At 37.7% G+C, this 24207-nt stretch overlaps 1 pseudogene; it reads right to left on the bottom strand.

The window, feature by feature from the left end:
• Positions 1–2879: 2879 nt before the first annotated feature.
• LOC121321679 lies at positions 2880–23545 on the bottom strand (annotated as a pseudogene).
• Between the last annotated feature and the right edge of the window lie 662 nt (positions 23546–24207).

Here is a 24207-nt window from a genome sequence, read left to right as displayed (position 1 = left end):
AACAGTATTGTTTAAAACAAGGGTTAATATTTGACCTGAACCCAAGTGACCTCAGATTGTTGTTTAAAATGTACTAACATCCTGTTCTGAATATATGTGATTTTTAAAAAATTATATATTTAACACCTGCAGATGAGATGTTAAATCAATGTCTTACTGTAAGTGACTCTGCAAATAATGCACAGTTCACAGCCTACCTCTGTAAAGCGCTTTGTGATGGCAGTCCACTAGGAAAGGCGCTATATTAAAAAAATTAAGATTTCCATATTTTATCTATTTTAAAGCGGTTGTGATTAAATTAATCTGAAAATATCTTTATATCTCACAATCTTTACATAACAAACTGAATATATCAAATAGAAATATAATGCAATTATTGTAGCCAAAGGGCTACATTTAGTCTGGACGTTGACATAAGGAGAATGACCATGTGTCATCTTTAGTAAACATTTAAACTAAGAAAGTTGTAAGGTTTGAAATTAACAATCAGGAGGTGTAACCAACATTACTAAAGCTCTAGATTTACGATATACTTGCTATAATTGTAATGCCCTCCCCACTCAGTGTCCAGGCACAAAAAGTCATTAGACATTGAGTCATGTACAAAGGTAAGTGCTGCTAACTACATTCTCACTTGTAAAGAAAGTAAGCAAATCACAACACTGGTGCAAGAACACAGTTGTATTTGTGTTTTCTGTCTGTTTAAATTACTTTAAAGAAATGGTTAACAATTGATTGTTAATTGGGTGAAATGCAACAGTGCAGATCTATTCAAGCCATTGTAATTTTGTCTTGATTCTTCTGTAGTCCACTAAATCACAAAATTGCTCTTTACAACTGGTGGTGCTACACTAAAACAAGAAATACTGGGGAAAGTACAGAAAGTCAGGAGATATAATTTAATATGCACTGTATTTCTCTTGCAAGTATTATTTGGAATGCAGTAAAAAAAAAAAAAAAAACTAAAAGTACTTTTGTCGTGTTTATTGTTTGTTTTTGTCTATTAATCATTATTTAAGTTTTATAATACAGAGTTCCTTTGTTATTTCATGATCATTTGTGATTCCCTTGTGTTACAGTAAATTGTACTGTACTATACTTTGTAAGGGCCTTCCCTAATTCACTACCCTCAATATTTTTAAAGCGTCAGAAAGCGAAACATCAAGGCAGCACTGTACTGACCATTTATAATAATTACTCATATTCCTAGTTTTTTTTTTTTTTTTTTTTTTAATGTATTAACTGATTTATCATAATATAACACTGGACCTTACATACACATAGGTGGTTGACTCAAAAGGGACATTTAATCTTTTCAGATCTATCAGCGCTACCTTGTCAAAGTACTCCAGACTTCAGCCTTTATGACAGCATACAAGCCTTTAACAGCTTTATATATTTATTTATTTTTTTAATGTCGCAGCAAGTGATATCTCCGGATAATCTATAGAGGCCTAATAAAAATAATGTTAAGTTTATTATTGTTTGCTATTTTTAAAACCATATATTTTCGTCAATGTCTTATACGTTTACACTTGTCGTATTACTTGTGATTGACCACATGATAACAGTCACTATTGTCTGGTGGTATATGACCACCACCTCCAAAGTTTGATACATAAGTTTTATATATATATATATATATATATATATATATATATATGTATCACATATAGTTTATATATATATGATCTTACATATTTGTATACAATCTTGTAACATCTGTAACATTCAAAAGTTATACAATATAGTAACATCTGATGACATAGTAAGGAAATTCAAGTTCTCAAAAACAAAAATGATTTTATTTATTAAAATAATTACCAAAAGTAAAAGACTAAAAATAATTATACTCCTCTTTTTTTCTGCACAAATACAATACTTGTGTGTCACAAAGACGGCTGGAGTGGGTGACGTCAGACCAGAAACAGGAACCAGGAAATAAACGACAGAGAGGGGGTGTTGGGTGGAACTGAGCGATTGGTACCGCTCAGCATTTAATAATTTAAACAAGCAGAAAATAAAAGGTTGCCAAGACAAACAAGACACAGGACATGGCACTCGTCGCCAAAACAAAAAGACAAGCTAAATGGACTATACAGACAAAACACGGTGAGCAGATATTTTTAACTACTATTATTATTATTATTATTACCTCTGTCTCTAATCCCGTTCTCCTGCCACCGAACACACAACATACAACACAAAATACAAACAGGGGCGGGCACTTTGCCACATAGTGGTACTGAATTAAGATTGGGATGGGGCGTTGGTTTCTCCAGTTAGAACAGGGAATGTTTTTCTGCAGGACCTGTAGACAACAATGTAGAAAATCAAATAGAGATAAAGGTGCACACAACATGGAACACTGTGCAAAGCTTTGTATGTGTTTCCGGAACAGTGTTTCCTTTTATTTGTGGATACCACTGCAGGTTTTTGAAATGACTGTTTATAGTTCTGACCTTATCTTTTGTTTGACTGATTTCAGATGCCCCTTCAATAGCTCCACTATAACAAAATATATATTATATTTAGCTTACAGCAAAGTTGCATTGAAGATATAAAACCAACTACAACTACAGCGTTATCCAGAATAAAAAAAAATATTAGGACACAGTTTATTTAGAAGAAGTACAATTTTTTTTTTTTTTTTAAATTGGAAACATTTTTTTTTTTTTTTTTTTTGTTTTTTTATGGATGCCAAATGTAATGTTTTTTTTATTATTTATTGTTATTGCTATGTATTAAATGGTCTGAGGTATCTTTTGATTGGTAAATATGCTGCTTGACACAGGCTATTTGTAAAAAGTAGATTAACTCACTCTTTTGCAATGGTGCAATGTCCTTGTATTTTAGGTTCAATTAGGTTGCCAATTAACATAACCAATGTACATTTTGCCAGATCCTTTCCTTATGATTCCTGAAACAAAGTTTCTTTCATTAAGTCTTTAGAAATCCATTCTCCCCAGCTGAGCAATTTATGTCGCTCCTCCTTGGCCTTTGTCTCTTATGTTCTACCAGCTGAAAAGAAAGAAAAAAGCCATACCCAGGGCTCCCTGCTGGGCCAATTCATCCTCTGTAGAAAGCAGGCGGCAGTATTTAGTCACCCACTTGCCACGACACAGACCTCCCAGTTTGATAAACCTGGCTCCCACTCCTACAGCCTGAAGGTATGAAAGCATGTTACACTGGGATTTCATTATGATAGAAAAATGCACAGCGAAATTCATTGAAAACGCTCATGTTGAATTACAGGTGAAACAAAAAAAATTGACTGAATAATACAAATACAAAATCTCATGGATTTTATTTAAGTTTTAGTTAAATTTGCAAAGTGTTAACTATCATTTCCTGTACTGTAAAGCAGCTATATGGTCTGGTCTCTTATAGGCCCAGTCTCTCTGCTGGACATGTTAAGCTGGCACTGAAAGTTTCAAGCAAAGAACAAAAAGATTTTCAGTAAAACAATAACAGGACCAATGGTAATGTTGCTACTAATAAGTTTGTAATTTTTAATGGGTTCAGTGTACAATACTGGAAAGAATTCCTGATGCACAAATTATTAGAAAACTAAAACAGTATAAAATGTATAGAAAATTCCTATTTTACATTTCAAATTATTGCTAGAAAGAGCACTCATAGGATTCGGGTGCACAGTACTCACAAGATCCGTTAGGGAATCATTAGAAGAGTCTCAATCTGTAGTTCCAAACACAGAAATACACTTCTGATCTGAAATAGATAATTCTTTAACTAGATTTAGACATTTAGCCAGAAAGAACAGAAGTTATACAGGAATACATATAACACAAATTCAAAAATGGCATGAGAATTGCAGATTCTCAGCTAGGCTTGATAAGTTGGGACAGACAGGATGCTAACCTGAGTGTACCTAACTGTGACTCAATCTGCACACCTAATGGTTATGTCTTTACCAGGTGAGCCACTCCGGGAACTCTACTGGTCAAGCTGTGACTTTAACATTGTACAACCAGCAAGAACATATGAATATGCAACTCATTAGAACAGCTTGTTCTCAATTGTGGTCTGCAGGTATTAGTCCCCCCAAGTACAAGAAAAAGAAGAAGCCTGTGGAATTTGGATGCAGACCAATATGACCAAAGAACGTTCAAAGAACCAAAGTATGTTCAAAGAACTTTAAAAAAAAAAGTATAGTTGAAGTGCACAAGGATAACATTGTTTTTTAAAAATCTGATCACTAACCTTTCATGCATCTGTTGACTTCAGTCATGTCTGAGACAGTGGTCTGATTGGTCTGTTTCAAGATTACACCAATGAACCCAGGCACAGTCAGATCCTCCTCCACTAGAAGTGAACTGATTAGTTTTGAGGCTGTTTCAGCAAGCAGATAACATTTGGAGCTCACAGCAATGTATAGTTTGTTCCACTGCTCCTTGTCCTGTTTCAATCAAGCAGACATGTAGTTATGTCAGGATCAACCAAGTTTAAAATCGTATTATCGCTATATTTTATCCTAAAACTGCAGTAGCCTTACGCAGTTGCTAATTAACAAGGGTAACCTTTCTAAAACAGATACCTTATTTTAAGTGGTTTTACTTTATTAATGGACTCATTGTTTATTATAATGCTGTAAATCCATAAAATGAGAAATGAAAAAAACAAGAGCTATCTCTGGCATATGTGGGATTATCTGAATTCACAAACTTTTAAAGGCATGAGATGTTTAAATACTTATACTACTAATTTCCGATTACAAAATACAAAAATAACATTGTTTAACTCTTAGTTTACAATTTTGGAAGTATATGCCTGTGGCGGAGTGTCCTTTCCCTTTATATTTATAAGTGTTGTACGTAGTATGTTTAATGTTGGTGTTTATGTATAAAATACAAGGGATATAAATACGGGTTGCGAGCACAAGTGTTTAAAATATATATTTTGTATTTAGGCACCAGGATTGCACAGCACTTCACTCGCAAGTAAACTAATATGTGAGCACGTGGAATTGCACTTTTATTAATTCACGTGCAGTTGTACCGAGACTCCAATTGAATGATTGATTAGCAATTGAGTCTCGGTACAGCTGCATAAAAGCTGCATGTTTTCACTCACTCGGGGTTGTGTGTTCGTGAGCGGAGAATGGGAGAGAAGGAGTTTTGGGGGTTTTGAGAGCAACTGCTACAATGTGCTGGAACTGCCAGCATGGTACTTGTTTATCTGTTCGTCCACTGTCTTGTTTAGTGTTGTCTGTTTTGTTTACCTTTTTATTTTGGCCTCAAGTGCCATGTCCTGTTTTGTGTGTTTTGTTTAAACCTTTTTGTTTATTATTTACAATAAAACTTTGGATGCCGTAGCGTCACAGATTCACCACCCTACCTTTGTTGTTCTTCGTCCTTCTGGTCTGACATCACCCCTACAAAGCCATCCTGTTCACAATGCCATTTTTGGCTAATTTGTCAGATTTTGCTTCTATAAAGTACACATTTTTTAAATCATATAGCATGCATGGGGATAAAGTTTTGATTACATACTTTTTTCTATGCATGCACATTTTCTTGATTGCTGTTAAAGAAACCAACTACATTGTAGACCAGTTTCTTGAATAACTATAACACTTTATTTAATCAATCAAATAAATAAACTAACTTTAAATAACTCATTAAAGCTTTGTGAACAGGGTGCATGATTACACTGTTAGCTAGTGGTTAGTCTTTTCATTCATTTACAGTTTATAAAATTCCCTTTGTTACATAGTTGAGGGCTATCTGATTCTGACTCAGAGTATGAATGCAAATTACATGAAATGTTTTTATGTAACTGTGGATGGGGTGTGGGTAATTCACTGACTAGGAGACAGACAGGGGTACTTGAAAACACCACACAGGTGCCCAGTTTTATTTGCGAACAGTTCTTGCTTTTTCCGGCAGAGGGCACTGTTGACCGTGGGCTGCCTATCAATGATGATAGACAGCACCACGGAAATACCACAGCTGGTACGTGAACAGCAAGCGCACTCGCAAGTGCTCAAAGAAATAATAATGAAAACAGAAGGCGAAAAGAACAATGGAAAATAAAAGTAATAAAACTACAAATAAAAGGTGCTGCCCTTGGCAGCGTTATCCCGGTCGCCGCTACCCGCACGACCCGGATCACCGTCCTACTCTGTAGGCTAACTAGCCTGCTCTTTTACAATATGCCGGGGTCTGCCCAAGGGTTCTCTGCTCTCTCTGTCTCGCTGTGAAACTCTCTTTGTTTCGCCTGATTCCCGGTCCTGGATCAGAGCTTCCGCACTCTCGGTGCGTCTAAGTGGGCAGAGCTGAGGAGACAGCAGAGAGTTACTTTATAGGACCAACAATCACCCAAGACTCGCCTCTCAGCCATTCAGAGAGGGGGGAAGTCCACACACCCACTTTCCCACCTCCCCGTGTCACTGCCATGACTCACAGGCGGTTGTTGGGCGATTGCCGCCCTCTTCCTGCAGCCCATGAACACGCCAGCAGAGTCAGCACAGATCTCTCCCTGCTACAGTAACATATTCAATTACCTCTAGTGTCAGTTTTACAACTGCTGATATCAATGTTTAAGGTCCAAGTGTACTGAAAAACAAATGCTAACACTAATGGGAAAAACAGCACCTGATAAAAAAAGTGAACTGTCACTGATTTACCTCTTTCCTCAAGGGATCTATCGAGCAATAACTGCTGGGTAGCGGCTTATTAAATCCAAATACAGATCCACCACCTCATCAGGATTCTTTGGTGTTCCGGTCATCACTTCATATTTGCATTTTTTGTTGCATAAAAGCAGCAGCAATAAAAAATAAAAACAGTGAGTGCATTATGCCACTGTGCCAGCCCAATATACCTGTGCCTGTCTAATACATAGATCCCCCCAAAAAAACAAAAAATGGATGCCTCTGCCATCTATCCAATGTGGGTCTGCAGGTTCTGCTGTGAATTGGCTTTACACATTCCCGTGGTGTAAAAAGATGGTTGGTAAATCTCAGCTTTTAAAGTTTCAATCCAGCACTGTATGCCACTTACTTGCACGCTGCATGAGATATACAGTGGCTCTCAAAAGTATTCACCCCCCCCTTGGACTTTTCCACATTTCATTGTGTTACAACATGGAACCAAAATTGATTTAATTAGGAGTTTTTGCCACTGATCAACACAAAAAAGTCTATAATGTCGAAGTGAAAAATAAAATCTACAAATTGTTCTAAATTAATTACAAATACAATACAGAAAATAATTGATTGCATAAGTATTCACCCCCTTGAGTCAATATTTGGTAGAGGCACCTTTGGCAGAAATTACAGCCATGAGTCTATTTGGATAAGTCTTTACCAGCTTTGCACATCTGGACACTGCAATTTTACCCATTCTTCTTTGCAAAATTGCTCAAGCTCCATCAAGTTGGATAGGGACCTTTGGTGAACAGGAATTTTCAACTCTTTCCACATATTCTCATTTAGATTGAGGTCCGGGTTTTGATTGGGCCACTCCAGGACATTGATCTTTTTGTTTTTAACCCACTCTAATGTGGCTTTGGCTGTATGTTTGGAGTCATTGTCCTGCTGGAAGATGAAACTTCTCCCAAGTTCCAGGTCTCTTGCAAACATTAGCAGGTTTTCCTCCAGGATTTCTCTGTACTTTGCTGCATCCATTTTGTCTATCTTCACAAACTTTCCAGGCCCTGACGCAGAGAAGCATCCCCATAGCATGATGCTGTCATCACCATGCTTCATGGTAGGGATGGTGTTCTCAGGATGATGTTCTGTGTCAAGCTAACGCCAAACATAGCGCTTAGCATTCAGGCCAAAAAGCTCTATTTTGGTCTCATCAGACCATAGAATCTTCTTCCACTTGGTCTAAGAGTCTCCCACATGCCTTCTGGCAAACTCTAGCCGAGATTTGATGCAAGTTTTTTTTTCAACAATGGCTTTCTTTTTGCCACTCTCCCATAAAGGCCATGTTTTGTGAAGCACCCAGGCTATTGTTGCCGTATGCACAGTGTCTCCCAGCTCAGCCGTGGAAGACTGTAACTCCTTTCGAGTTGCCACAGGCCTCTTGGTGGCCACCCTGACTAGTGCCCTTCTCGCCCGGATACTCAGGATTTGAGGACGGCCTGTTCTATAGATTCATAGTTGTGCCATATTGTCTCCATTTCTTAATAATGGTCTTTTCTGTGCTCCAGGGGATATTCAATGTCTTGGAAATGTTCTTATATCCTACCCCTGATTGGTGATTTTGAAGAACCTTATTCTGGATTTGCTTTGAATGTGCCTTCATCTTCATGATGTAGTTTTTGTTAGGAAATGTACTAACCAACTGTTGGACCTCCCAGAGACAGGTGTATTTAACCTGAAATCATGTAAGACACCTTAATTGCACACAGGTGGACTCTATTCAACTAATTACGTGACTTCTAAAGACAGCTGGTTGCACCAGAGCTTATTTAGATGTGTCATAGCAAAGGGGATGAATACTTATGCAATCAATTATTTTCCATTTTAGAAATTTGTAATTAATTTAGAACAATTTGTAGATTTTATTTTTCATTTTGACATTGTGGACTTTTTTTGTGTTGATCAGTGGCAAAAACTCCTAATTAAATCCATTTTGATTCCATGTTGTAACACAATAAACTGTGGAAAAGTCCAAGGCAGGTGAATACTTTTGAGAACCACTGTAATAGAGAAGTATATGTATAAAATGTTGTGAAATAAAAAATGCATAATAGTATATGGCCTCAATCTGCATGCTACAATATGTAAAAGTATTGTTGATTGTTGCAGCACTCCCAGGTAAAATTATTCCTAAAAGAAAAAAATAGGTTTGTTGTGTGAACAAAGCTGTCTCTAAGTTACTGACAAGATTCTGTCGGTTTTCTATTGCAGAATTTTCCAAACCATATTATAAGCTGGTGAATTCCCCTTTATGGATATGTTAACTATTACTGCACAATACTTGTACTGCTCTTTACTTATATAGTCTATTAGCTCGTGTGCAGCACAGTTTATTGCTAAATGTAAATTTTCCCCGACTGTAAGTTCAAGAGTCTTGGAGGCTTCTCGAATGAGATCCGAAGGCTGTTCAAGTCATTCAAATCCTATCACTAATGCACCAAGATCAGACACTGTTTTCAGGATAGGGTGTAAATGGAATAGGAAAAATGAATCTCATGAATGTTGCATTGATATATAGTTTAAAGTAGGTTCTGTTTAATTTCGTTTAAAGTTGAAGAATATATTGTACTTTACACTTACATATTACTTTATAAGCACTAAGGGATTTATTTTAAATTACCTGAACAGTAGAAGATCATAATGTCTTAAATGTATATCTTGTTTGTTTTTATTTATTTATTTATTTTTATTGTATGTATTGGTGCTAATATATAAATTAGCCCAGCAAGATTATTATAGGGTTAAATACTGGTTGTATGTAGATCTGCCACCCTTGGCAAAAATCTAAATTTCTAAAACACTTGGATAACGTTAACCTTGCGACTATTAACTACATTTAAAGCATGGCAATTCATACACTATAAAAAGCTGTTACTCATGTTGTGAAAACCAATAACAATTAAGTGCCAAATATGTTTGGTTAGAGAGAAAGGCTTAAACATGAATTAGTTCTAGTGGCCAAAAATGCTATAATCATTTTTTCTTACCCCTGTTTTTGATGCAGTATTGTGGCAAAGTGCCCCGCCCCTGTGTGTATTTTGTGTTGTATGTTGTGTGTTCGGTGAGTGGAGAACAGGATTGGAGACGGAGGTAATTGTAATAGACCTAATAATAGAAGCTCACCATGTTTTGTCTATATAGTCCTTTTTGTTTGTCTTTTTGTTTTGGCTACGAGTGCCGTGTCCTGTGTCTTGTTTGTCTTACAACCTTTTATTTTCTGTCTGTCTGTTCATTATTAAATGCTGAGCGAGACCATTCACTCAGCTTCACCAAACTCCATCTCTGTTGTTTATTTCTTGATTCCTGGTTTCTGGTCTGACGTCACCCACTGTAGCCGTCTTTGTGACAAGTATTCATCAACTTTATCAGTTGTTTTGAAGTTCTTGCAGTATGTTAAAACTCTGAGAAATTGAATAATAGTTATTATCATTGCCTTAGTTTTTACAAGCAATTGACTCAGAAAGCCCCAGCACAGGTACTTGCGAGCTGAAAAAAGTCAGTACTTCATTGAGGAATGCATTAAGCACCGAGTCAAATTAAAGGTTAAACAACATCACAGGAACTATCACACAACAATGACATTTGTAGGGCCTTTTTTCAACCCTTATTGTTCTGTGGTGTTTAAAAATGCTCTAGAGGGTTTGTGTTGTTTTTCCAATGAATACGTACAGTATATGCAAATAAAATAAGAATCTATTTTATGCATGCTTTACCACTGCAAAACCTGCCTACCCTGAAAAGGCAGAACTGGATAGTATTGGAGCATTGTACAGCACCGGGGATTCCCCAGCTGTGGCTCATCCCAGCAGGGTTTAGGTTGATCAAATCTACACCTAGGTACCACTGTGTTAAAAAAATACGCTCAATCATTAATATCATTACACTTTTTAACAGTTAACAGCTACAGTGTTTCAGTGTACTGTGACACTGAAAGTATTCTACCACCCCTGCTGATTTTTGGTGCTTGGATGTCAAACCGTTAGTTGCCAATTTTACCCCTCCACAGAAAGATAAATCAACGTCTCTTCAAATAAGCAAACCATCTCACAAGAGCAGTGCTATCCAAAAACGTATATCGATTTTCTAGGAAGGACGAATGACTTGGGGTGGGAACATTATTTATTGATGTATAAATGTTTTAACCAACTCAGTAGACCTATATCAAATCAATAAAAATAAAATTGTAAATCTGGGGTGTGGGGGTAGATATTTTCTTGCATTTTTGGTATTTTTGTATGGCTGCCCCTATATTTATTTGTATTGTTTTTGTATGATTACTGTATTATTATTATTATTATTATTATTATTATTATTATTATTATTATTATTATTATTATTATTATTTAAATGTGTTGTTTTGCAAATGTGGCCATCTCCAAATTGAATAAGTTATTACCAATTTGTAGATGGCCACTTTATTTAAAAGCACATCAAACATTTACAAGGTTGGAGAGGGTTAAGAGGAGTGACAGAGATCTAAAAAGATCTATAAGTTAAACAGTTGCTACTCGTGCCGAGGATAGACCATCACGATACTTGTTTGTATAGGTGATTTTGTTTTGGCCATCGTGCCTTTTTGTTTTGTTAAAGTGTTTTGTTTCTGTTTATTGGATTTATTTATTAAACATGCGCCCAGCGCATCAACCCACAGTCCTGTGCCTCTGTTTATTTCCTGGTCTATGACATCACCACCCAGCCACCGGTGACACATGAACAGTTTTCTTTTTCTTTTACAAATTGCAGGAAAGACCTGTCATACTGATGCCAAATGCACACTTGTCAAAAAGCTTAGTAACCATAGGATATCTTTCTATTAAAATGCACTCTGATGAGACTGCTGCTACATTTTACCTATCTAAATGTTAGCCGGGTTTCGGGATCACAATCACTTCCTTCATTAGATTTAGTTTACCAGGCGATGATTTTCCACAAGACAGAAACGATATCATTGGTATGGGCATCTGAATGTCTTTCATAGTTTGCTAAAAGAAAACAAACAATACAATACAGGGATATAGCATATTCACTTTGTGTATAATGTTCCATATAATCAAAATGAGTGTGCAATCTACATTTATATTATATCAGGTAACTAAAAAGGCTGTGGCAAAATACTTGAAATATCCTATATATAGTGCTCCCCAGGGATCAGTTTGATGTCCCATTTCCTTAGGATATATTCAGAAAATACAAGGATCTGTGTAAACATCCAGTTCCATATTCTATTATCTACTGTGTGTCACTGACTTTCTGCTTAATCAGGCAATAGAATTCTCAAAGTTTTGCAGCTTCATAAAAGACTTGTGACCCAGCACATTGACTTGAAGGTAAATGTCTGAACCAACACTAGTACTAAAAACATGCTTGCTTATGTCATCATCATCATCATACTACTACAACTACTACTACTACTACTACTACTACTATCTACAAGACCAGGAAGCGCAAGATCACCGGGGAGGGTCTCTTTGACTGCGGAGCCATGTTCAGGGCCCTGGTCCGGTCACGGGTTAAGTTAGAGCATGACCACACGGAGTCTGCTGGCAACATGTCAGCCTTTGTCGACCAGTGGGCTCTGAGTGGCATGCTCTGTACCACCCCCCCTTTTCTTTTGAATATTTAATTTACAGTCCTTTTAACCATTTTTTTAAATTTAATTAGTTAAAAGCCCATCCATTTAGCACCTCTCAAATTGAAGATGCTAATATGAATTCTTCTCTCCAGCTGTCATTTAACGGTCCCAATGTGGGCTTTTAAATAGGACTACTACTACTACTATCTACAAGACCAGGAAGAATAAGATCACCGGGGAGGGTCTCTTTGACTGCAGAGCCATGTTCAGGGCCCTGGTCCGGTCCAGGGTTAAGTTGGAGCATGACCACACTGAGTCTGCTGGAGACATGTCAGCCTTTAATAGCCAATAATAGCACATTGATCCCAAGAAAATGCAGGCATATTTTATAGTACTAGTGGTATTGTTTCAAGCTTTGCACAATTTTAAATTATCTGTCACTTGGATTGCTAGTGTTTTAAAAAGGAAGGTATGTTAGGTGACTTGCATGTCTATTAGAACATAAGAACATAAGAAAGTTTACAAACGAGAGGAGGCCATTCGGCCCATCTTGCTCGTTTGGTTGTTTGTAGCTTATTGATCCCAAAATCTCATCAAGCAGCTTCTTGAAGGATCCCAGGGTGTCAGTTTCAACAACATTACTGGGGAGTTGATTCCAGACCCTCACAATTCTCTGTGTAAAAAAGTGTCTCCTATTTTCTGTTCTGAATGCCCCTTTTTCTAAACTCCATTTGTGACCCCTGGTCCTTGTTTCTTTTTTCAGGCTGAAAAAGTCCCTTGGGTCGACACTGTCAATACCTTTTAGAATTTTGAATGCTTGAATTAGGTCGCCACGTAGTCTTCTTTGTTCAAGACTGAACAGATTCAATTCTTTTAGCCTGTCTGCATATGACATGTCTTTTAAGCCCGGAATAATTCTGGTCGCTCTTCTTTGCACTCTTTCTAGAGCAGCAATATCTTTTTTATAGCGAGGTGACCAGAACGGCACACAATATTCAAGATGAGGTCTTACAAGTGCGTTGTACAGTTTTAACATTACTTCCCTTGATTTAAATTCAACACTTTTCACAATGTATCCGAGCTTCTTGTTAGCCTTTTTTATACCTTCCCCACATTGCCTAGATGAAGACATTTCTGAGTCAACAAAAACTCCTAGGTCTTTTTCATAGATTCCTTCTCCAATTTCAATATCTCCCATATGATATTTATAATGTACATTTTTATTTCCTGCGTGCAGTACCTTACACTTTTCTCTATTAAATGTCATTTGCCATGTGTCTGCCCAGTTCTGAATCTTGTCTAGATCATTTTGAATGACCTTTGCTGCTGCAACAGTGTTTGCCACTCCTCCTACTTTTGTGTCGTCTGCAAATTTAACAAGTTTGCTTACTATACCAGAATCTAAATCATTAATGTAGATTAGGAATAGCAGAGGACCTAATACTGATCCCTGTGGTACACCGCTGGTTACCACACTCCATTCTGAGGTTTTTCCTCTAATCAGTACTTTCTGTTTTCTACATGTTAACCACTCCCTAATCCATGTACATGTGTTTCCTTGAATCCCAACTGCGTTCAGTTTGAGAATTAATCTTTTGTGAGGGACTTTGTCAAAAGCTTTCTGGAAATCTAAATAAACCATGTCATATGCTTTGCAATTATCCATTATCGATGTTGCATCCTCAAAAAAATCAAGCAAGTTAGTTAGGCACGATCTCCCTTTCCTAAAACCATGTTGACTGTCTCCCAGTACCCTGTTACCATATAGGTAATTTTCCATTTTGGATCTTATTATAGTTTCCATAAGTTTGCATATAATAGAAGTCAGGCTTACTGGTCTGTAGTTACCTGGTTCAGTTTTGTTTCCCTTTTTGTGGATCGGTATTACGTTTGCAATTTTCCAGTCTGTCGGTACCACCCCTGTGTCAAGAGACTGCTGCATGATCTTGGTTAGCGGTTTGTAAATTACTTCTTTCATTTCTTTGAGTACTACTGGGAGGATCTCATCCGGCCCAGGGGATTTGTTTATTTTAAGAGCTCCTAGTCCCTTTAACACTTCTGCCTCAGTTATGCTAAAGTTATTTAAAACTGGATAGGAACTGGATGACATGTGGGGCATGTTGTCAGTATCTTCCTTTGTAAAAACTTGTGAAAAGTAATCATTTAACATATTTGCTATTTTTTTTTCTTCCTCTACGATTTTGCCATTTGTATCTCTTAAACATTTAATCTCCTCTTTGAATGTTCTCTTGCTGTTGTAATATTGGAAAAACATTTTGGAATTGGTTTTAGCTCCCTTAGCAATGTTCATTTCTATTTCTCTCTTGGCCTTTCTAACTTCCTTTTTGACTTGCATTTGCAGTTCTGTGTACTCTTTCTGCGTACTTTCTTTTTGGTCCTTTTTTAATGCTCTGTAAAGTGCCTTTTTTCGCTGAATATTTTTTTTAATTGATCTATTAAACCATTTTGGCAATTTAGTTTTACATTTAGATTTGTCTACTTTAGGGATATAATTGTTTTGCGCCTCTAGTACTACATTTTTGAAGAACAACCATCCTTCTTCTGTGGGTGTTTTCTCTATTTTACTCCAATCTACTTCTGTTAGTCTCTGTTTCATGCCTTCATAGTTTGCTTTTCTAAAATTGTAAACCTTAGCTTTCAGTCTGTTAGGGGTGATGCAGACTTCCATGAATTGTGGGTGTGCCAGTTCTTCAAGATCCTGTTGCTGTCTCACTTCTTCCAGCTCCATTTCTAGCATGCTTACTAGTTTATGCAAATCCTGGATCGCGCGGCACTTTACGCACACTTGGTTTAGCTCCGCTGGGTTTTCTCGGATTTCCCACATCAAGCAGGTGTCACAGATTACTGGCTTGAAGACCATGTTGAGGGTTTTTTTTTTGAAGTTTAGTTTCTTCTGCAGCTGTCAACCTGCTTTTAAACTGCTCTGTACTTTTCCACGCCTGTACTTCTCCCACTCGCTGTCGCTTCCACTCGCTGTCGCTGGGAAGACTGCCTCGTTTAACTGCGTTGTTCTGCTGTGCTGTTGGCTCCTCCCCTCGCCCGTGTCTCAAAACGGTGCTGAATTTGAATCAGCTGCTCCGAGTTTCAGCTTGTTTGTTATCAGAAAAACACACGCGGCTGTTTGACTTTGAGCTGCTGCTATGTTTCCCCAATGTCCTCTGTTTTCTGATTATAGCAATTCAAGATGCAATTTCTCCTTTCTGCTTCGAAACTGCTCTGTACTTTTCCACGCCTGTACTTCTCCCACTCGCTGTCGCTTCCACTCGCTGTCGCTGGGAAGACTGCCTCGTTTAACTGCGTTGTTCTGCTGTGCTGTTGGCTCCTCCCCTCGCCCGTGTCTCAAAACGGCGCTGAATTTGAATCAGCTGCTCCGAGTTTCAGCTTGTTTGTTATCAGAAAAACACACGCGGCTGTTTGACTTTGAGCTGCTGCTATGTTTCCCCAATGTCCTCTGTTTTCTGATTATAGCAATTCAAGATGCAATTTCTCCTTTCTGCTTCGAAACTGCTCTGTACTTTTCCACGCCTGTACTTCTCCCACTCGCTATCTCTTCCACTCGCTGTCGCTCGATACCCACAAAATAAAGGCATGTTCCAATACATCGGGATTAGGAGCAGCCCATTAAAATAATAGACAATTGTGGGAAATCAGCATATCAGCACACAGCTCCAAAACGAAGAGGTATATTGAACAAAAGGCTTGTGAACCATTAAACTCCATTTTGGCCCATTATCTGCATTGTTATGGATATGATACTCAGATGTACCTGCTGGTATGGCTGTCTCATCAGCACTGAGAAAGCCGTGTGTACTTCTGAAAACTGTATGGAAATGATCCAGCAAAATAGGCAAGACATTGAAACAACTTTAGAACCTGCACTGCCTTTTCGTGACCTTTTGTGCTTGATTCTCTAAGATGTCTATACTAACTAAGAACCACTGCATGGTTCAAACCGAATAAATAAATACAATAAATACAATAAACAAGCAAAAAAATACACAAAATACTACCTCTAGGATACTTATGCCATAATTAGATATAATTTAAATGATCCACAGATATTTACCTGTTGATGATTTATTGCGAAAATATGCTGGAAAAGGAGAATGCTGCTCAATTTGGCAGCAGCTTTGCAGACAGCCAGTGACACTGATCCTACTGTCATGCTACCCGGCAACACCAGCTCCTGTGGTTCAGCTGGGGGGATGGGCTTCTCTGGAACACTAGTCTTTTTGCCTGGAAAGGATGCCAGACCCCAAATTATTGGTATGTTTACCTTAAAACACAATTACTGTACTTTTTAAACATTATTTTCATTGTTAATTGGAGTCTGAAGCATGAATTATTAATGCATTAAAACATAAATGAATAATAGATTTTAAAATGACGTGACGGTGAGGATGGAACCCATGATGTTGTCCTTAATGTGAATGTAGCTATCAAAATAATTCAATAACTTCCACATTGAGTACTCATTATATATGGAAGTCCAGTTTTGAAAGAAAGACATGTTTTAGTAAACTTGTATTTTATTTTATTTTTTTTAAACATGATATATGATACTACATGTGGTTAAAGAAATCTCTGTTGCAGGCTTTCACTTGCACTTGCTTGGTCATTTTACCAGGAGTGAAATTGTCCCCAACCCCAATGGCTTCTTTCCTGTCATTATCCAACCAGCTACTTCCCCCATTGACTGACACTTAAAGACAGTAACAGGCTTGGAGTGCAAGTGGAAACAGATAACCCGAGAATAAGACATAGAATCTGAGAGATTCCTTTAACCTACATCTGTGCTATAACATAAGATTCTTTCAAAACTGCATGAGACCTATTTAGTGTTGATAGAAAGGGGGCCAACGAATTACCCCAGCAAAGTTAAAATACAGCCAAAGAGTGGTGGTATTGTGTTTCACTTCTGCTCCAAAAAAGAAGATTTATCTAAAAAAAAAATTGTTGTATATTTTTAATCAGTTAGAGTAGTTGTTAAGTTATAGATACTATTTACCTCTATCCTACATCGATCAAATAGCCAAATTATGTCAATTGATATATGATTGGAATATAACCCTCAGCTTGTGATTCATGACATTATTTACCTTAGGATACACTGACTTTTCTGCTGCACCGTTCTTAATGCTGGTGGTATTTTTAATGTGCATTTCTGGAAAACTGTTTTCTGTAGCACTATACGTTCCAGAAATCTAATTTTTTCACTTGTCCTTTATAAATGTAAACCCCATGTCTGACTTTGGCCACTGGCCCGTTTCTCTTTTTTATTTGCAGCAGGAGAAGGCTGAGGTGAAGGTAGTTAGTTTGTCAGCAACATAAATCTCTGGCCACACTGTAAATACAAAAACTGGCATCATCATGACTTACATCCAATGTATGCATGGTGAGTCCCCTACATACATCCGTATATCACAAATGGCAAAACTGTAGCGAGATGGACAGACAGGTACCTTACCATATATATATATATATATATATATATATATATATATATATATATATATATGGTAACCTTCAGATTCTGATACCCTCAATAATTTCTGCTAAAGACTGCCTATCCCATTTTAAATGTATTAACTTAGGTCTAGATATATGTAATAAAAAGTGTGATAAATGGACAGAGGCTAGGGTTAAAATAAAAACATTTAGAACTAAGTAAGGTTGTAGTAAACAATGGATTCAGCTGTGCAAGAAATTATACAATCTGTTCAGGGATAGACTAGCTAGTAGCCAGTGAGCTGGTGTTATAATAGGTTTTACTGTTTCTATGACCTAATATAAATGTACTGTACAGCACACAGAGAACTGATAAACTAATACCTTTTCATTGCTTTGAATTGTACACAGTACTTCCACTTGTACAACTGGTTGGCCTTTCCCATCATGTACTTCTTTTCCCACTAGATTGCTTATCTGTGGAGGATTGGAAAAATTGGAAAAGTAGTTTGCCTAAAAAAATTAACAATTAAAAAATAATTTAAAAACAAATAAAAATATCCACAAAGAATACCGTACTTGGTATAAAAAATAATTAAAAAAAAAAAAAACTAAAAAAAAAACCCTGCTGAATAAACCTATAAATATTTTCACTCTCGTCCAGTGCTTCTAGAAAATTTAGCTGAATGGTATCTTATACAAAATAAATAAATAAATAAATATAACGCAGTTGATCAAGTGACTAATAAATAACAAAACAACCAGAGTTCTCACATACCAAATACCTGAACACATCATCCGTTTTTTTGTAAAGCACTGAATTCAGCACATCCTCTATTTTCTGGGGCACCGTTTGTTCCGTAATATTCTGCAGCTCTCTGCTTCAGCTCGTAAAAATTTCCGAACTTCTTTCGAAACATGGCGGTTATTGTTTAAAAATCCACTGTATGACATGGCTGAGCTATGTTGTTGTTTTTACCCTACAGTCTCATAAAAAACACAACGGGGTTAACAATTTTAAACGTGTTAATCACCGGCGAGGTCACCAATACAAAATTCCAACTGGAGGCACTTACAGCAACGCGAAATCTTGACAAGCCCTGTTCCGCACAGCACCAGATTAATCAAGACTTTACTTTTAGGCTAGTATCTATGTATTTGTTGTATAATATTTTAAATAGCATTTGCTCAAATGAAAGAATGCATATGATTAACAAAAATGGAGGCATTTTCTAAGCATTGTTTTCCCCCACATCAACCGTCCGTAAGGCATAATGCAGGATTAATATAACAAAACAATAATTTAAATCGTCTTTTTAAAAAAACACATTAGCGATTCAGATAATGTGTATGTGTTGTTGTACGTTTGTGAGGGGGGTGGAAGGGTGTTTATTGAGAACTTATTGAAGCTGCTAAAGAATTTCGACTTTCTCGGCTATAAGGCACCTTAGCATACACAAACGTTTTTTGTTTGTTTGTTTTTTCCTGCTCGTTGCAGCCCTCAATCTGGCAGAACTGTCTTTCGGTCAACTACCTTGCCTACAGTCAAATTTTAATTTCTCTCTCCACATTGCACGACGTAGTGTAACAATACCTGGCAAAATAAATGTATTAGTCACAGCCTAACACGTCATGTATTAATACTGTTGTGTTGGGCACAGTAGCCTCTTTGTAGTATAAAATACACGTGCCGGCGTGCAGCACATAGGAATATTAACACTAATGATGGGTCTGAAGCCTCAGCTGTTTCAACCCAACATGAACTAACTGAAGCAAACTCTGGATGCGTTCAAGTCGCGCTGACTTAAGAGTCTGCGCAGGATCTACGTAAAATGACACGGGCTGCGCGCATACCCTGTCCAAGTTCGGCAAACTGCGTAACCTCAGCCGGATCTGACAACAGAGGTCACGCAGGAATGTAGGACTGGGGTGTGAATAACACAGAAAGGAGTTTAATTACAACTATTGAATTGTGAATGAGAAAGACTTGCCTTAAACAGTCTTGAAGTTACTGAAATAACTCTTTGCATAATTTATTTTACATTCTAATCATTATGGAACTGTATAGGATCAGAAAAAAAAATAGACATTAATTTCCAAAACAAAAGTCAGATGTAAGCAGGATACATTGCTATATATACAGTGCCTATAGAAAGTCTACACCCCTTTTCTAAATTTTCACCTTTTGTTGCCTATACCCTGGAATTTTTTTTTCATTTATCTACACATCCTACCCCACAACTTCCAAGTGAAAAAAATATTCTAGAAATTTGTAGAAAATTAATTAAAAATAAAAACTGAATTAGCTTGGTTGGATAAGTGTCCACCACCCTTGTAATAGCAATCCTAAATTAGCTTAGGTGTAACCAGTCACCTTCAAAATCACACACCAAGTTAAGTGGCCTTCACCTGTGTTAAATTCTAGCGATTCACATGATTTCAGGATCAATTCAGCAGTTCCTGTAGGTTCACTCTGCTGGGTAGTGCATTTCAAAGCAAAGACTCAATTACAAGCACCAAGACACTTTCAAAAGAAATCTGGAACAAAGTTGTTGAAAGGCACAGATCAGGGGATGGGTATAAAAAATATCAAAGGCCTTGAATATCCCTTGGAGTACCGTCAAGATGATTATTAAGAAGTGGAAGGTGTATGGCACCACTAAGACCCTGCCTAGATCAGGCCGTCCTTCCAAAATGGATGACCGAGCAAGAAGGAGACTGATCAGAGAGGCTGCCAAGAGGCCGATGGCAACTTTGCAAGAGCTACAGGCTTTTATGGCCAAGACTGGTCAAAGCGTGCATGTGACAAACAATTAACTCAGGGGGGTGGAGACTTATCCAGTTATGATCTTTCAGTTTTGTATTTTTAATGTATTATTTTTTTCTCAATAAAAACTTTTTTCCCCTTAACAGTGTGGAGTATCGCGTGTAGATAAGTGGGGAAAAACATCCTCCTTTAAATGTATGAAACTCTGAGGCACTGACACAACAAAATGTGAAAAAAAAGTTAAAGGGGATGTAGACTTTCTATAGGCACTGTGTGTGTGTGTGTGTGTGTGTGTGTGTGTGTATATATATCAAGACAAGTACAGTGTTCGTGAATCTGTTGATTTATAAAATGCATATTTGAAAATATGCTTCATATATTTCTTTTCTTTTTTTGGGGGGGGGGGGGGGGGCTGTGCTCTTTTTGATCTCGTCATTATAACACTCAGAGATCATGGAGGGTACAATTTCTTAATAACTCTTCTGCTGTCAGTATTCAGAAAATTCAACAGTCAGCCCACGTCACACGTTTGAACCACTAGTCAGGTGACCCACGAACGGTGTTTAGCAGTGGTAGCCCTATAGGAAGGAACCCAATATGTAGTCTTGTTGTAGCAGAGACCAATACTTTCAGTGTAACATGTGAAACATATGCGCACAATATTAGGGATTCATCCCACAAAAATAATAACATAGTAGGACGCATGATTATCTCGAAGGATATTCTGTATTATCAGTAAACCACAACGTCAACTATATCTAACTGTAAAATTGAAAAAGGGGAGTTTTAATAATTATTTTATACTGTTAGAATAGTGTTTTTCATTAAAATTACTGTTTTAGAAAATGATTTTGTTTATTTATAAACAAAGTTGTTGTTATAATTAATCATCATTTTGAGTGCTAAAACAGTGTCAGATCAAAAATCGATGTTACTTTAATGTGGATGAAACAAAAACATGTATGTTTTAACATATACATGGCTATGCAAAAGTCTTACGGATGCATTATGAGTAGATGTCTTCTTAAATCACGGTAAAATTACGTGTTTTTCACGGGTAGGTTGCAGAATAAAATTAGAATTTCGCGCACCTGTTTAAACATTAAATAAACCGAAGCAGACAGTATTTCAGAACACTATAAACTCCACGTGACCCAGAAACACACCTCCTTCTCCTAGTGGCGGTCAATCATACATGCAACAAACAACAACTCACATTTCAAATACTCTAAAAGTTACATCCCCTTTGTTCTTAAAAAAAAAAAAAATCCTCAGTAACTTTTAAGACTATTACAAGTATGTTTCAATGAGTCCAGATATTTAACATTGAACATTAATATGCATCAATACCAAATACTTTTAACAGGAAATGATTACCCTTTACATATCCACTGTTATAGCAAGATTATTAGTATTTCTTTTAATGATGTAATAGCAGAACATCTTTTCAATCATCTGACACAACTTTCAAATAACTTTTTTTTTTAAACAGAGCATTGGAATAGGGCAGCGATCCGCCTACATCCTTTTACATTTCACAGATCAAGCACTGCTCTAGGCTCAGCATAGCGTCCTGATCTGGTAGCGTAAAGCGTGGTTGAAGGTGTCCTTAAATCTTCATCAGGCACCGGTGGTTGTGCCAGTGTTTGTTGATCTGGTGGATCATTAGCAGTCACAGGTCCAGCCATGTTGTTGTCTGGCACTTTTGATCCGTGTTGGTGCAGTGTCTGTGTTGTCAAACATCTTATGTTGGTGTTCTTCCTTTGTGCCAAGCAAGTGACGACGATTACGACGGTAGGTGTGTCCATCTTTTGTACGGACATAGTATGACCTAGGGTGACCACCTTTTCAAAATGGAAAAACGGGACACTATTTACACTTTTTTTTTTTTTAACTGTTGCCCCCGAAGAGCGTCGGGGGCTGTAATGAGTAGTTGTAGTGATTGTGAGAGTAAAATTATTTAAATGATTAGAAATGGAACCAGCATAAAAACATTTTTGAGCTAGTTTCTCCTTTAAGTCTGTATTTCAAATAGTTTTATTTGTAACTTTTATTGTTGTGAACTGTTTGGCTGACACTGTAGTTGCTGTTTTGTCTCGATGGCAGCGCGCTCTGTTTATTCATTTTTAAAAAGGGAAACTCAGGAAAGAACAGAAATGCAGCACTGACTGAAGCACTTTACAGCATGTTGATGCAGAGTCGTTATCGGTATGAGATGAGATGTCGGTGTGGTTAGTTGTGCGTACTATGTGAAAGATTTCTGGGAGCGCTCCTGGATATACACATTTTATTTTTCCTTTTTTTTATTATTTTAACTGGCGAGTGTCAGGCAAAATAATGAGGCAGGGGTGGTGCTACGATGCGCTATAAACAGATGTGCTATGGTTTGACTGTAAGACTGCACTGTGTTGACCGATTCGGGACACATTTCGTCCCGGAGGCATTAAGCCCGGGACCGGGACTTGATCTTTACATTTCGGGACTGTCCCTCCCAATTATGGACGGGTGGTCACCCTAGTATGACCTGTTGGTGGTGGCTGGCATTACGACAATAGCTGGTTTCCAACGACCGTTGTCTTGCTGGATGCTGACAAGCTTCAGAATGTAGCTTTCGGAGTGGTTTGGCAGCTTTGTCGTAGTAGTGTTTTTGATCTAGCTGTCGTTGTTCACGTTTTGCTTGAGTCAGTTCACAGCGGATTACTACAGGCTGTAGTTGATTGTCAGTGGTAGGCAGTATGGAGCAGAGTCGACGACTCATCAGCAGCTGTGCGGGTGATTTGAAGCGGTCACCTGGGGTGTTGCGATACTCCAGCAAACTGAGGTAGGGGTCCTTTTTGTCTGCTTTTTCTTTGTCCAGCACGTGTTTTGCAGTCTGGACTGTTTTCTCTGCAAGAATATTGCTTTGTGCATAGTAAGGGCTTGTTGATGTGTTCTGAAAATCCCAACTAGTGGCGAAGTCAGCAAAATCCTTTGAGCTGTACTGGGGACCATTGTCTGAAATGACTTTCTCAGGAATGCCGTGTGGAGTAAAAGCTGCTTTCAGCTGTGGATCACAGTTCCACATTTTGTGTTGCTGCCTCCACTTCAAAGTATCTGCTGTAGTAGTGGACGGTTACAATGTAGTCTTGTAGTGCTTTGTTTATATTTGTCCATGCCCATGTGCCCAGCATGAATTTGTGTTAGCATATGTGATCTCAGAGATTGTGGAATTATAATTTTCTCACCTTTGAAGATGATGCCATTCATCTGAGAGAGCTCATCCCGGTGATTCCAGTATTCGACAACACTGGGTGGGCAGTTTTTCCTTGAAGGTGGCCATCCCTCCATTATGACCTTCTTTCGTGTGGTCATCTGGGCATCATTGTTTGTTGCTTCTTGAATTTTGGCCATTTTTTGTCACTGACCAGTAGGCTGCGTTCGACAGTGTGAACCTACGTATACATGCCTTCACTCAGGCTGTTGTCATGGTAGACGATTGATTTCCTTGACAGTGTCTCTGCTACTGGTATGTCTTTCCCTGGCCGGTGAGTGATGCTGATATCATACTTCTGTAGCTGCAGAATCATTCTTTGAAGCCTAGGGTGAGCTGTTGCAAGAGGTTTTCTAACAATTGATTCTAAAGGTTTGTGGTCTGACTCCACAATGACCTGATGACCATAGATGTATTGGTGGAATCGTTTGCATCCTAATAGAATGGCATATAGCTCCTTCTCTATTTGTGCATAG

The sequence above is a fragment of the Polyodon spathula genome, chromosome 10, assembly GCF_017654505.1.
Source record: "Polyodon spathula isolate WHYD16114869_AA chromosome 10, ASM1765450v1, whole genome shotgun sequence".
Classification (NCBI taxonomy): domain Eukaryota; kingdom Metazoa; phylum Chordata; class Actinopteri; order Acipenseriformes; family Polyodontidae; genus Polyodon; species Polyodon spathula.
The sequence above is the reverse complement of the archived record's forward strand: the minus strand, read 5'-3'. Positions and strand labels throughout refer to the sequence as shown.